General features: G+C 37.5%; 1 protein-coding gene and 1 long non-coding RNA gene across 2 annotated transcripts in view; both read right to left on the bottom strand.

Annotated features, from left to right (window-relative positions):
• Positions 1-13,968, bottom strand: part of LOC140167579 (transcription factor ETV6-like) — a 53,330-nt gene extending 39,362 nt beyond the window's left edge. Inside the window, exon 1 of the mRNA XM_072190878.1 lies at positions 13,939-13,968. The gene's annotated coding sequence lies outside the window, so the exon portion shown is untranslated. The remainder of the gene's footprint in view (positions 1-13,938) is intronic.
• Positions 2,758-8,917, bottom strand: LOC140168229 (uncharacterized). The gene is made up of 3 exons (XR_011861162.1): positions 8,536-8,917; positions 6,332-6,417; positions 2,758-3,745 (listed from the first exon to the last, which is right to left on the bottom strand). It is a non-coding gene; the product is annotated as an uncharacterized lncRNA (long non-coding RNA).
• Positions 13,969-14,193: the final 225 nt, after the last annotated feature.

Here is a 14,193-nt window from a genome sequence, read left to right as displayed (position 1 = left end):
GTAGAACTGCATCAGACCGTCGGTACACGACGTGCCTTGACGAAAATAAAGTTGGGTCAACAATAGACAACAAATTAATCTACACGCTATATATATATAGTTCTTTTCACTTTATACTCGGTTGTCATTTCCAAAAATTGATGCGAGTTGAGGTACTGATTTTCGTTGAAAATGCATCTTTTCTGATTTTAACCAAATTTTTACCAAAATTATTCGAGTAGCTATAATATTTTCGTTGAAAATGCATCTTTTCTGGTTTTAACCATTGTTTTACCAAAATCATTCGAGTAGCTATAATTTTGGAACTAAATAATTGATCATGACCTGCAAATTTACTGTGGACAATACATGTCACGTGTCAATGTTGCATCATGTGATATTTGGGGGGAAATGCATCGCTTTTATGATTTTCATTTTGACCCAAAAAGTTAACTTTACACGGTTAATCATAGTAATCTTTTTTTACATTAAGATATAAAAATATGTTGATTGGAATGTTTAAATCAAAAAGTATACTTATGCCCCGTCAGACTTTCCTGCTGCTTGCCGCTGCGGCAGGGCGTTTCAACCAATGACAAGCCTTGATTGTGTGCGTTTGTCTGCAATGCGAGTGCGCCACGCCGCTCAGCGGCAAGCGGCATGGTAATATGAACCCACTGAAGTCTATTTAACAACCAGAAGCCTATGCTTTCGATATACGGCGTAACCGGAAGTACTGCATAAAGTTCCACAAATAATGTTAATGAGTTCCACAAATAATGTTAATTAGATAAAGTTCCACAAATAATGTTAATGAGGAACGCTAATATGGGCATGATCGCCCGGATGTACGATCCTTATATGGGCATGTTAATTAATATTCATGATTTATACTGCAATAAAAGTGCAGTACGTAGCCTGGATCTTGCCTAGTCACCTAAATCTTTATAACGTGTCCGAATACTAAATATATCTCAAATTTGGGGACTTGGGAAAGATCCATGTTTTTGCGTGTATTTCGGCATTAGGCTAAATCCTTCAGTCTCCTAACCTATACGCATAGACGCTACTAAAAAACCCTCTCATTTCTATTTGGACAAACAATAAAGACGGGGTCAGAATAAATGAGATAGATGAGTTTATTTGCGAGAATCAAATGATTCCTGCAAATTTATTCTGAAAGAATCAGGATTGATTCTCGCACTGTGAAACGAAATTCTGATCTGGCCCTGAAAAAGCTACAAAAATCGAATCAAGTTCATTCAATATTTGTTGAGGAGATAAAGCAGTTGCTAAAAAAGTTATTAAACAAAACATGCTTGGGCTTTCAACTGGCGAGAAGATTTATCACATGCATTATTGACACTAGCATTTTTAATTTATTTAGGCCTATTTCTAATTTTCTATTAGTATGAAGCAAAAATCATATGTAACCTATAATGTTTAACAATTCTATGTCCAACTCAGTGGATTTGGACCTCTTTGGTTCCTGTCGCACACACATGACGAAGTGTCCAAATTAAATTCCAAGTGTAGGTGTAGGGAAAGAGTGTAGATTTGGGGGGTGGACATACAAAATCCTGAACTTGTTGTTGGCCATAAACAGTTCAGTTTTGGGGGCACAGTCCTGTAAAAGTGGCAATTTTTGCAGAAGATGAGTTGCACTTTTTGTGCTCCACACAGCTAATGAAAACACATGATATGTTCTTTTATGTAAAACTCAAAATCACAAATTTATGACCTGAAAGCAAAATGGTTCAAAATTCTGTTTGATTTTTGGAAATAAAAAGGTTTTTTTAGCTACCCTTTGTTGCTAGAACCAAGATTGTCACTCTTTAAGTGAGTCAACACAAAAAGGTGAACTTGTTTATCCAATTGCAACATGGTTCGCCTCAAGTTTGGTAATGACGTAGGTGCGTATTTCACTATGTGCAGGATTTAACTGTGCGCGTAAAGTTAATCGCAGAGAGCGTAGCGAACAAGTCAAGCGACGCTTGTTTGCAGCATAACCGCGAAAAAGCATTGACGCTCACTACTGTACTTGAGGTGAACCAAAGTTTAGCAAGCGCTACAATTTATGTTTTGAAAATCATTTTGTAACCTGGGGTATTAAACCCCATAGGGTAGATACTAAAGATATACTAGCAATGTTTGAGAAACTCAAATAATAAAATCAACATTCAGTATCTACAATCATTAATTAGGCGATTTGCAATGAAACACACACAAGAAGCATGTATCTTTTTAATTGTTTTATTTCCCCCATCAAATTAAAAGCTCATTACCAAGATTACTGATACATGTATGATAATGATTCTGACTGGATAGAGGAATATTTTGGCACACCTGTACCACCAGATTGCTATTTTACCAGTGGCAGATCCACGTTTGTGGAATACCTTACCGGTTCATAATAGGAATGCTGCTCCTCTGGTAGTGGCGTAGATTTCTTTTTTGACATTGGGGAGGATGGGTTGGAAAAAAATTCTTGAAATATAGAGAATCCGGCACTTTTGGCAACAGAACCAGTATGGCACAAATGCGCGCGAAAATTTTTGCCATTTTGAAGGTAAAATCGATGAAATAGTGCAAAAGTGGAATAAATTTGTGCATATCACAAAAAAATTGGGCTTTGGGGGCTAAAATGGCCAAATATTAGGTTAATTTGGTCAGAAACCCACATACAGGCATCAACATTGGGGGATGATTGATGGACCACCCCCAACAAAATATTGGGGGGATATATCCCCTGGGATCTATGCCTATGTCCCTGAATCATTCAAAACCATGGTCAAGATATATCTTTTTCCATGACATGTAGCTGATAATGTTGCCTTTTTTTCTGTATTTGATAATTTCTGGTATTCTTTTGACATTTCGCTTTGAAGCTTATGGAAAAGGCGCACTATAAAAGTATAGTATTAGTTAAGTATAGCCCAGTGTGGTGTAATGAACCCCCAAAATGAGTTGGTTTGCTAACTCAACCCTCCCCCCCCCCCCCCGAAAATGTCAACCCCCTTAAACCAACAACAACAAAAAATTCGAGCGCATTTGTACCATAAACTTCTTTTGTCGCCAAAATGTGTTGGATTCACTATCAAGACAATTTTTCCAACCTCATCCCACCATGTCACAAAGAAATCTATGCCACTGTTCTGGGGACACATTCCATTGTAATAATTAAAACTGCAGCACCTAGAGTCCTGATTTTTGCTGGATATTATTGTGTAAAAAACAGAATTTTGAAAAATATTGAGGGAGTCCTCCTCAGCAAATGTTATAATATGGCTTTAACAATGGCGGTCCTGGACCTCCAAGCACTGGTTTATTGCTACCCCTGAGTTCATGGTTTGGAGTTCATGGTTTGTTGTCCTCCAAAATACTCAGTCCTATTATCAAGTTTCCACTAGTGGTGGCAGCAAGCATGTGGCATCATGGTGGCATGCATGACTAATTTAAGGGCAGTTTTTCAAGAAGAACAGTAGCCTTGAATTTAGATGGATTTGCTTGTGTGACTGCCAAAGATTGGAGACCATCACCATTCCATGTCTTTACACAGTCCTGGAGTTCTTTCCAGGATGTGTGCTTTATACATGTAGTACAGGGGGAAATACGAATGTGCATAAAACTGTCCTGTTGGTGGCTGTCATTTCAAATTGGATGACCCATTCTGTGTCTGATAGGTTTGATGTATAAAATTGTATACAGATCGGTACTCCTATCTCCACAGTCCTTCCAGACTTCCAGTGCAAGTTCTTGTTTTCATCTGTAAAATAAAATAATTGAAGACAGAGACAAAATTGTGATTCTTGCAGTTCCAACAGTACATGTACATGTATACGTACACATAATTTTGGTTAAAGAGAGTACACACTCATTTTAACTTTATCACATAGGCAAGCCTCTGGATGTCAATCAGTGTTGAAATAAGCACTTATCCTCTTGTCTGTCCTCTGATCTTGTCCAAGAATTACTGGGGACAACCATATTGAGCTATGTACTTATCAACCACTGGGGACTGGGGACAGCCACTATATCTTACCTCCAAAATCATGATAAACTTGACATGAAATTTTGACTTTTGACTTCATGTAAATTGATTGTAATTTGTATCCTTAAGGGAAGGGGTATGAATGTTTGGACAGTATTATTGTGGGACATTAGAGCACATCAGACCACAGATTATCGAATTGCATTCTGAATACGAAGAATGGCCTTCTGATAGATCAAATAATTTTGATTTTTTGAAATTCGCAATGTAATACACATTTTATGGCAAATCATTAAAATTGATATTTTGATATTTAACAGTACTCAAGTAAACTTTATAAATCTGATGATTTCTACCTAAAGTGTATGTAGGTGGGATGAAAAGCCGATGATCAATTGAAAATTTTGACCTTTTGTATTGAAGACTCCCAGCTACATACACTTTAAGACTATATCATTAAATTTATAAAATTTACTTCGAGAACTGTTATATCTCCAAAATGTGAAAAATATCAAATTTTAATAATTTGTCATAAAATTTGTATTATATCGTGAATTTCATCAAATGAAAATTATTTGATATCAGAAAGACATTCTTCGTATTAAGAATGCAAGGGCCTCAGGTTTAGCAATTTGTGGCTACAGATTTACCACACCAAAAGACATCAAACAAATTTGATTTTTGCATTAAAAATATGACACATTTTGGGGACAACCAAAATGTTTTGAGGAAAAACAGTATTTATTCTTTAGTTATCGTCGGGATAACCTCTGTATTTTCTTTATTTCAAGCACACTGACATAAATATTTGTGAGGAGGTAGAGTAAATATTTGTGTGGGTCATGATTAAACTCGCCTTGTAAAGTTGTAAACCTGCCTTTTTTTAAATCGTCAGTTACCTGCACACTCAAAATTGCTGAATTGTTGTTGTTTTGCACAGCTCATCTACCAACAAGGGGAATATTTTTTTGGCAAGTTAAGAAAAGGCAAGTTAGTGAAAAAGCGAGTTACAGCCCACAAAGATACACAATTTGTCACATACCCCCATGGAGCTGTCCATCAAGTCACAGTCTGCAAGTTTAGTTAGGCCAATTATAACAATCAAGTTCCACTGGCAAGTTACGCCAAAGTAACTAAGTCCCACCGGCGAATGACGCCATAGCAATTCAAGTCCCAGTGGTGAGTTACGCCAAATTGATCAATCTCCAAAGAATAAAAAAAGAAGAAAGAAAAATGTTCAAATATTTGTTTAAAATTTATTAGTGTATACATTTTGTACATGTACTTAGTGATACACTTCGGTGCATGAATATAGATTGTTTTTATGTATATTTTAAAAATCCAACCTTCGAAATTTTGTATACGCAAAGTCGCACTAAGTCAAATTTGCAACTTTCAAGCTACCGACTGTCCACTCCAGGAAAGTGCATGCCCCAACACTAAGTTGGACTTGGCATAAGAACCTAACTCACCACTGGGACTTGCTACAATCTCAGCAGGTGGTCACTTTGAAACTTTGTAGCCTTGTAGGGGTACCTCGCTTTTCCTAACTCACCTTTTTTAACTCGCCATGTACATTTGTATCTGTCCCTACTAAAGACAGTATCAGAATCAGTGATACATTTTGAAGCTAAAAATGTTTTATATGGAAAGTGTAGTCCATAAAATGTACATATATTTTGATTCATGCAAGACCTAAAAAAATTGTTTGATTTGCGTAACCCGACCGACCCTAATAATAAGCCCGACCCTAGACTTTTTTTCTTATTTTTTTTGCGAAAGTTTTTTAAAAATTAAAAAAAAAATTAAATTAAAAAAACAAAACAAAAAGTTCCAAGGCCTTTATCATGCAATTAAATAGGGCCTACAGTTTAAATTGTGTAAATTTTTTTTTTAAATTGCCAACTGACCTACCCTAATATTTTTTTTATGTTACCCCAATCAAACAATTTTTTAGGCCTAATGTGTATACAATTTTGTTTGCATTTTTATTTAAAGCCATATTTGTAAAATTTTATGAAATTTGTAAAAATGCATAATTTGTAATGTTTACACTGTGTTGGTCAGATCAAAATGTAATTTTGACATAATGTCGTACGATATTCAAACTAATCAGACATTTAATTCCCCATAGAACTCCATGTTGTAGGTGACAGCCAAAATAGCCAGCAGGGTTTCTTTAACTTTATCTTGTTATTTCGGCTTAAAATGGACAGACCCCATTTCTGACAGTTATTTCTAATACTATTTCCACATTTTGTGTAAAGAATAATAAAATTAAAATTTGATGTACTTTAAGTAGTTTGTACAATGTACATTTATGGCTTTAAATCAAATTTACTGTAGTGTAGGCCTACATACCAGGTTAATTATATTCCATCCATGATGTACTATTGTTCGTTCATTCTCCTTATCATCATAATCCAGGTTACCGTCACCGTCACGACCTAGTTTGTGAAATAAAAAAGTGAAACACGAGTATGTTATTGTGGTTATTAATTATTATTTTTTTAGCATATTGCAGCCCAGTGGCGGATTTAAGGATAAGGGCCCTGCATGTCAACAAAATAGCCCACAGGCCCTATAGTAAGGAGTTCAAATCAGTGGCGTTCGTGTTGCTCTAGTCGGAATCTGAAAAACACTGCGCTCGTCCGAATCTGAAAAATACAGCGCCAGTCCGAAACTGAAAACCATATAGCGTTGTAGCCCGACACTGAGAACCACAGGACTTACTAGTCCGAATATTTGAAAACACTGCATAGTCCATAGCTAGTCCAAATATTTCCCATATTTAGACCAGCGCAGTGTTTTTCATATCCAGACCAGCGCAGTGGGTTTTTTTAGATTCAGACTAGAGCAATGCCAATGGTTTTCAGTTTTGGACTGGTGCAGTATTTTCTTGCCATCTTGTGCAGTATACACTTTTCATATTCAGACTAGCTGCATATTGATCTAAATCTGTGCTATTCAGATTTGGGCTGGTGACATGATTTTCAGAATTTTAATAAAATACTGCACTAGTCTGAAAAACATTTGGACTAGCTACATGTTTTTTAGAATTAAATTTCGGACAGTGTCAGATGAGTGCAGTGATTTTCATATTCGGACTGACATACAGCATACAGTACAAGGGATTAGGCAGCCAGCCATATAGGGAGTGTTTTTATGTTTTACACACCCAAATTTGTAACCACCCAGTTTTAGCCCACACAAATTTTAAATTTACACAGTAGGCCTACCCAGTTTTTTTTTTTTTACACACCCAAACCTTCAAATCCTGCCTAAGACCCTGATTCGTGTGGTCGGAATAGCGGTGTCGTGTGTGCCATTTTTCAGCCTGATGTGACAGTGATGTGAACGAGTTGTGGCATCTGTATCTCACACGCATCCATGCGACGTCGCATGTCTTTCATGCTTTGAGCATGTGCATGTACGCCGCCAGCGCTTTAGAGCAAAAACTAGCGACTTGAAGCTGCACCCAATGAAATACGCACTGACGTCACTGCTACATCAGGGTGAAAAATGGTATAGCGGCACGTCTGACCACGCATGAACGCCCTGTACTTAAATTTTCGTCAAATTTACATTATACATATGCCTGCCTACCAGTACTACATTTTGTAAGCATATGCTATAGAAAAATTATTTAATTTGTGTACATCGTGGAACATACTCTTTGCGTGGCTATGCGTAGTAAGCTGTTGTACACAGATATACTCTGATCAGCTCTTAATAGGCGGGACTCATAACATCGTGGATTGATATAGAACGGCATACACACAGCTGGGCGCAGCAGTTACGCGAACTGCGCTTTGAGTTTGGCGTGAAGACGCGTGCTTTTGTGAATTTACGTGTGCGTAAGTTGGAACTTTATTGACTCGCGCAGTAACAAAAACCGAATAATTCCCGCCTATTAAGAGCTGATCATAGTATAACCTCGCTTACTATGGACGCGTACTCGTGTAGAGTAGCACTGTACACTCGTGTATTATTTTAGCATGATTAGTTGTGAGTAACAATCGTAGTTGAATGTACACAAATAGAGGCCACGCCGTCAGCCTTTCGCCATCTTGTGGGTACAAATGATCTGTGTGTTCATGCGTCGGACACTACGTGCAGGACGCAGCTTGCCACGCAGCTGTTATCACGCAACAACGCAGTGATTTTGCTGTTTACGCATGGAGATCGAACGACCATCGCAGCGTGTACCCACAAGATGGCGGCATATGCTGACCTCATTTTTCTATAAGATCAAATTCAAACCCATGCCGACATGGCATGGGCGCGAACATTTACTCGGTGTGTCGTCGGTGATTTAATAGAATGTCACAAATGTTAAACTCCAGAGTCTATGCATAACTACTGCTATCAACGACTGTATGACATTGACCTGTTGGTTTACTAGTCTCAGCATACATTGACAAGCATGCAAGTGAAAAATGTAACCATGCATGCATGGCATGCATGTGGCATGGGGATGATTGAATGATGGGTATTATACGGCCGTCAGTAACAGTAGATTTCCTGTCCAAATATGAGCTAAAATCCGGGCTAAACTTACTTACCCGTCAGTGACAGGAGAAGTAGCTGATGAAATCAATCAGAGATCCCGGTCAGAGAACTATACAGACATGACATCCATGACACGGTTGTTGCCATTGCAGACATTGCAGTACAACCTTCAACCCACACTGCAGTCCGGGACTGCAGTGCACTGCCCAATGCGAAAATTGCGTGTAAAATGTACACCGATTTGGAGACGGGAGTTTCTTGTCCAAAATCAATTAAAATCGAAGAGCTGCGTGTGCCCAATATAATCCAAGTGGTAAAAGTCCGCAAATGTTCACGGGTGACAAAGTACCAAGTCATAAACATCAGCTGATGTTGAGATATTTTGGATGAAAACCCGGAAATTTCAATGTAAGCGGTGAAAATTGGTCGCCATTAATTTTTGATCGGACGAACAAAAATGACGTCATAAGATTTCATCAAATTGCATGTACAATGTACGGCATATTGTACATGTTGCGCATGCGCATTAACAGATATTGACTGATTATCATAATTTGTGGAACTCATTATCATAATTTGTGGAACTTTATTCGAAAATGCGGTTACGCACTCGTACTATTCTTCAGTACGCACGTTAGACATCTGATTGTATTTAATATCACTGTATGAACCCCGCATAACGTGCGCTTTCCGGGTAACGAATGTCCGTGGAACTTCAATAATTGGTGCAAATTTAAATGTGCTGCTAGATCTTGATGCTATTCTATAAAGCCCCTCACTCATAGCCCTACTAGTATAGGGCCTTTTGACTGTGGTGATCCAAAACCATGCATGCATAAAACCTGGCTATGTCCAGAGAGCTGCTGCCAGTGACTGCTAATTCCCCAGAAATAAAGAAATTTGCTGATACAAGAGACTTTGAAAGTTTCCACATTATTATATGGCATTTTGATGATCAAATTTTAGAAAAAGGGGGGAAAGCCGGGTGAAGAGTACTGAAGACCCCCCCCCCCAAAAAAAAAATAACCCAGGGATAAAATGTGGACATCCAGCAAAGAGTAAAGTGTCCTTAAAATGACTAAAAATGGGACAACAAATAAATAATAAATGGGGACAAAATTTGTCTCCGCGCCCCCTCACACTAAAACCCTGGCACGCAACGCTACTGGGGGTAGCAGGACCTAAAAAAGGGGGGGGGGGGGTCATCATGTATGATTTAAAAAAGGGGGTCATCAGGTACATTCGACGAGTCATACTAGTCTCGGGTTGGTTGATGACAATCACGTCTGCGAGCATGCGCATATATATGACGGTAGAAGACTGGTTTAACATGTAAAAATGTATGAATTTCTATTCAAATGCACCATGATAATTTTAAATATAGGCTTATTTCAAAATTTTGGAAAATCAGTAATATGTAGCTAGGCAGGGGATAAAGTATATTTTTTGTTTCGACGATTGAAAAGCTGGTAAGTAGCAAAAAATACTTCTCTGAAAGTAGGCCTATTATTTTTGCTGCATTTAATTATATCTTAAATATCAAAACATTTTAGCCTTCATTTAAAACGTATAAAATAGACAGACCTTTCGCCTTGGAATCGGTTTCCAAACTTTACTAAAACTATTTTTTTTTTAAACGTTAAAATAGATATCGCCTTGGAATTGGTTTCTAAATTTTCATAAAACATGAAGTATAAATTCTAAATTTGCCATCCACTTTTGTATTTTTGTTTCGACGATTGAAAAGCTAGTAAGTAGCAAAAAATACATCTCTGAAAGTATAGGCCTATTATTTTTTTTGCTTCATTTAAATATATATTCAATATCAAAACATTTTAGCCCTCATTTGAAACGTATAAAATAGACAGACCTTTCGCCTTGGAATCGGTTTCCAAACTTTACTAAAACTATTTTTTTTTTCTATTCAAATGCACCATAAGAATTTTAAATATATTTCATAATTTTGGAAAATCAGTTTATGTAGTCAGGGCCGGGGATAAGGTATATTTTTGGTTTTGACGATATAGTATTATAAAGTAGCCAAAAATACTTCTCTGAAAGTAGGTCTATTATTTTTTGCTGCATTTAATTACCGTATATCTTAAATATCAAATTATTTTAGCCCTCATCTAAAACATATATCATATATCGCCTTGGAATTGGCTCCAAACTTTCCTAAAATATGAAGTATAAAAGCTAAATTTGCCCTCCACTTTTGTATTTTTGTTTTGACTATTGAAAAGCTAGTAAGTAGCAAAAAATGCTTTTTGCTTCGACGATTGAAAAGCTAATAAGTAGCAAAAAATGCATCTCTGAAAGTAGGCCTATTATTTTTTTGCTTCATTTAATTATCTTAAATATCAAAACATTTTAGCCCTCATTTAAAACGTATAAAATAGATATCGCCTTGGAATTGGTTTCCAAACTTTCTTAAAACATGAAGTATTAATTCTAAATTTGCCATCCATTGATAACATACCAGTGTGTCAAGTTAATTACCAATGACAGATTAACCTGCTAGGGGTGTCTGGAGTTTGGGATTGCTAATTGTATTACATAATGATCTCGGCATGTTTCTATCTGGGCAGCTTGCCTGTCAAACAAATTTGCTGCATTGCTACCATTGGCTGATCTGCATTACTGGTGTTAGATTACAAATACTGGAAAGTCGGTATTGATTTGGCAAGATTCGTAGGGCCTTTATTTCTGGGGAATTAGCAGTCACTGGCAGCAGCTCTCTGGACATAGCCAGGTTTTATGCATGCATGGTTTTGGATCACCACAGTCAAAAGGCCCTATACTAGTAGGGCTATCCTAGACAGCCAGGTCAGCTATGGGCAGACCTGCTCAGGACAACCAGATCCACTGTTGACAGATACCAGCAGGTGGTCCCATCACTGTTTTGGCATGGTTTTGGTGGGCGGGATCAGAGTACCTAGCTGTTCCAAATATGGAGTGATTACATAATGCTTTCAAGAACTTGCAGTGACTCTTTTCAAGGCACCGTGGGGGGTTATAGCCAAGATTCGTAGGGCCTTTTATCTCGGGGACAGCGGTTAGTGGGTTGTGAGCTGTCACTGGGTTTTTAGCAGTTCTCAGTATATAGCATGGTGTATATAATGTGTAATATAAAAAAAAGGCCCTGTGGTAGGGCTACTCACTCACACGTTCTTTCCCTTTTACACACACACCCCGATCCCAACCCCCACATACACCCCACACATATACCCCTACTGAGGATGCAGATGCGCTCCGATAATAAAAAAAAATAGAAGGGAAAATGATAGAGAAAAAGAGAATCAAGGATTGCATTTGCATAGGCGTTTTGTATAGGGGTAGCTCGTGTATAGCCATGGGGAATTGCCCAGGCAATTTTCAGGTAAAATGGGGACGGCAAAGAGTAGAGCGTCCTTAATAAAAGGACAAAAAATTGACAAATGTGGACTAAAATTTGGCTTTATCCCCCTCACACTAAAATCATGGCTACGCTACTGCTTAAGGCAGGTAACCAAAGAAATCAGAGTTACGACATGAGGAAAAATTTAATATAATAATATTTCTAAAATGAGACTCTCAGATTCGCGGATGTCCTTTTGCAATGTACCATGAAACCCTATAGTGAGCATAATGTGCTTACTACACTGCAAAAAGCGTGTTTAGGAATTAAACACTTTTCTTGCACCACATTCTAAACATGCTTGATTCCTAAACCCTATAGTGGCAGCCAGCCCTGATATATAGCTACTAACCGCTCCATCTCGGGGGCACTTGACGTGATGGGGGTGTGCAGACAGCGCACTGCAAAAAGTGTGTTTAGAAATTAAACACTTTTCTAAACACTATCTTGCACCATGTTTTTAAACATGTTTAAATGCTACACATGTTTAGGAATTTGATGGGTATGTGTTTAGGAATTTAACACATGATGTTTTGGAATTTGACTTGGTTTTTAGGAATAAAACACTTTTCTTGCACCACGTTTCTAAACATGTTTGATTCCTAAACACCAATGTCAAATTTCCTAAACACAGCCCATCAAATTCCTAAACATGTGTAGCATTTAAACATGTTTAAAAACATGGTGCAAGATAGTGTTTAGAAAAGTGTTTAATTCCTAAACACACTTTTTGCAGTGTATCGAGCGCTTTTAAAACATGCAAACATGAAGAGCCCCTTCCACAAAAGTGTAAAGGCTTTTGAGCAAATCATCGATACACATAAGTTATATAGGAACAAGTAACCTGCACATATGTGTCTCAATCCCATTAGCTCAGTTGGTAAAGCGCCCTGTAAATTAGCGCCGGACCTTTGGTACAATTTCATGTTTTCAAAAGCGCTCGATAGTAAGCACATGTGCTAACTATCGAGTTTTTACGGTAATTGCTTTATAGAAAACGTAATTTACTTTTACATGTATGTAGGAAGGCCACATCTTAGAAAAAGGGGTTTTAAAAGGGTTATTCGACTGTCCTCCAGGGAGAACCTTTCTTGAACATAAAGAACCCTTATTTCCTGAGGGTGCTCCCTACAAAAAAAAAAAGGTTCTAAGTGGCACCTGTTATGCTAAAAGTGTATAGAGGGTCTAAGGAAGCCTCTTTGAGGAGTTTTTTTTAAAACTGTGGCTTTAGATATCTCTTTAAGGGGGTACTACACCCATGTGGTAAATTTGTGACTATTTTTGCATTTTTCTCAAAAAATAATTACACACTGGTAACAAAAGTTATGTATATTATTGGGGCAAGGAATCCAATTACTACACTGAAATTTCAGTGATTCAAGACAAGCGGTACATCCTAGCGGTACCTTATTTCTGATCATAAATAACAAACCGCCACTGAAATTCCAGTGAAGTAATTGGATTCCTTGAATCCTTGCCCCTATAATATACATAACTTTTGTTACCACTGTATTATTAGTTTTTGAGAAAAATAGACACAAATTTATCGAGGGGTGTAGTACCCCCTTAATGCCATTGTATACTTTTTAGTATTAGCACAATGCTTGGGGCACTTTTCAAGAATCTACCCCTGGAAGTTCTTGTATAACCTTTGGATATCTCCTAAATGTCGTCGTATATTAGCATATAACTTGGGACAATTTTCAAGAATAGTAAAACACCCCAGACTATTAGCACCACGTGTGCGCCCGTGGCTCACACACGCCCGTTTGCTTTAAACACCCCGGGTAAACACCGTCCTGGAAATTCCAGGATCTATATGCTTTAAATTCATTAATATCATATATCATTTTGTGTCATTATCGTAATGTTTAGTGTACAACGTGGACTTGCAAACAAACAACCAACTAAATAAATAAATAAACAAACAAACAAACAAACAAGAAAACACCATACACCGATATCAGTATACAAGTCGATTGCTTCACATATTGAGAAGTAACAAAATGCTGAACATTGATCGAGAAGTATCACTTCAAAACATCTGTGGTAGACTCACCTGCGAGCTGCGACTAAATAATCCACGGATATGCACTCCAATCTACCACAAATCACCAGTTAGAAATATTTTGTATTAATCCCCAATGACCCATGCTTCTGATATTGACGGAAGACACTTTTGGTAGAAAATAATACCGACGAAATGAAAATTGAAAATCAGTGCAACGATATATGAGTTCATCTTTGGAATAAACTGCTTGATTTGAAGAGCAAATCAACCCCGCCATGCAAATGGTTTATTCCTCGTCAATAT

Source organism: Amphiura filiformis, chromosome 13 (assembly GCF_039555335.1).
Source record: "Amphiura filiformis chromosome 13, Afil_fr2py, whole genome shotgun sequence".
Taxonomy (NCBI): domain Eukaryota; kingdom Metazoa; phylum Echinodermata; class Ophiuroidea; order Amphilepidida; family Amphiuridae; genus Amphiura; species Amphiura filiformis.
The sequence above is the reverse complement of the archived record's forward strand: the minus strand, read 5'-3'. Positions and strand labels throughout refer to the sequence as shown.